The following is a 1,629-nucleotide window of genomic DNA, read 5'->3' as shown; positions in this document are numbered from 1 at the left end:
GTTGCCTCCATGGTGAGTGACAGGTAGAGAATGCACCAGTTGGAATTGTCACTCAAAGGAAACTTTGCAACGAATGAGGGGATTGGGGCAACAACTACCAAAGTGGACAGGGGTAAGTACTTGCTTTGATTCAGGATGACAATGAATATCTGAAAGGGGAGCTTTGTCATCCTATGTGGAGGTGGGTTTAAGGTAAGTGCAAGCACATGTATACTGAGGAAAGAAGCTGAAATGCATATCGTATGTTGTATTAACGAAGGCTGGGCTCCACAGATGGTGGAGATTTTAACATTATACTGAGGTGCTGGTAAGTGTCTGACACTTCATGTCCATCTCCTAGGTGAAGCGGTCCTGGACCTAAACTGGTCTATGCTGTACAGTGCTCATGGAATTTGCATACAAAATATAAAGTTAACTCAAGAACACAGTGTAATGTTGAGAAAAAAAGAGCAAAGCTGGAGGCATCACAATTCCAGACTTCAAACTGTATTACAAAACTTCTCCTCAAGACAGCATGGTTCTGGCAGAAGAGCAGACCCAGAGATTACTGGAACAGAATGGAGATCCCAGAATTGGACCCACGAATCTATGGCCAAATGCTCTTCAACCAAGAGGTAAAAATATCCAATGGAACAAAGACAATCTTTTCAGCAAGTGGCGCTGAGAACACTGGACTGCAGCATGCAGAAGGAGGAACGTGAACCAGGTTCTTATACCATATGCACGAATGAATTTTAAATGAATGAAAGTTCTAAATGTGAGACAGAAAAGCATCAGCATTTTAGATGCGAGCACAGGCAGCCAATCTTTGGCCTTGGCTGCTGCAAGTTCTTACTAGACATGACTCTGGAGGTAAGGGGAATGAAAACAAAAATGACGACTGGGACCTCATCAAGGTTATAAACGTCTGCTGAGTACAGAAAACAAGCAACAAAGTTAAAAGGCCCCCAATGGAATGGAAGAAGGGTTTTGCAAATGATATATGGAATAAACACTTAGTATCAATATCACTGAAGAAGCCATCAAATTCAACGCCTAAGATGCAAATAATCTGTGAAGAAATGTGCAGAAAAAGTGAAGAGACACTTTTCCAGAGAAAGCTCCCAGATGGCTAACAGACACATTGAAAGATGCTCCACATTGTCCATCATCAGGGAATTACAGATCAAACCACAATGAGCTACCACCTCACACCTGGTGGCTAAAATTAACAACTCCAGGAACAACAGGTGTTGGCAAGGACATGGATAAAGGGAAACTGTTTTGCACCGCTGGTGAGAGTGCAAACTGGGACAGCCCCTCTGGAAAACAGTATGGAGGATCCTCAACAGATAAAAAATAGTATTACTTTATGACCCAGTAATATCTCACTAGGTATTCACCCAAAGGATACAAAAATCCTGATTTGAAGGGGCACCTGCACCTCAATGTTAATAGCCATTCTATCAAGTATAGTCAAATTTTGGAAAGAGCCCAAATGTTCATCAACTGATGAATAGACAAAGAAGATGTGGTACAGATATACAATGGAATATTATTTGGTGACCACAAAGAATGTAATCCTGCTTATTGCAATAAGCTAAGCTAGAGTATATTTTACTAGTTGTGATCAGTCAGTAGAGAAGGACA

At 41.4% G+C, this 1,629-nt stretch overlaps 1 pseudogene; it reads left to right on the top strand.

Annotated features, from left to right (window-relative positions):
• LOC115291467 overlaps positions 1-1,629 on the top strand; it is a 63,573-nt pseudogene that overhangs the window by 7,167 nt on the left and 54,777 nt on the right.

The sequence above is a fragment of the Suricata suricatta genome, chromosome 5 (genome assembly GCF_006229205.1).
Source record: "Suricata suricatta isolate VVHF042 chromosome 5, meerkat_22Aug2017_6uvM2_HiC, whole genome shotgun sequence".
NCBI lineage: Eukaryota > Metazoa > Chordata > Mammalia > Carnivora > Herpestidae > Suricata > Suricata suricatta.
This window is presented reverse-complemented; position numbering and strand designations above follow the sequence as displayed.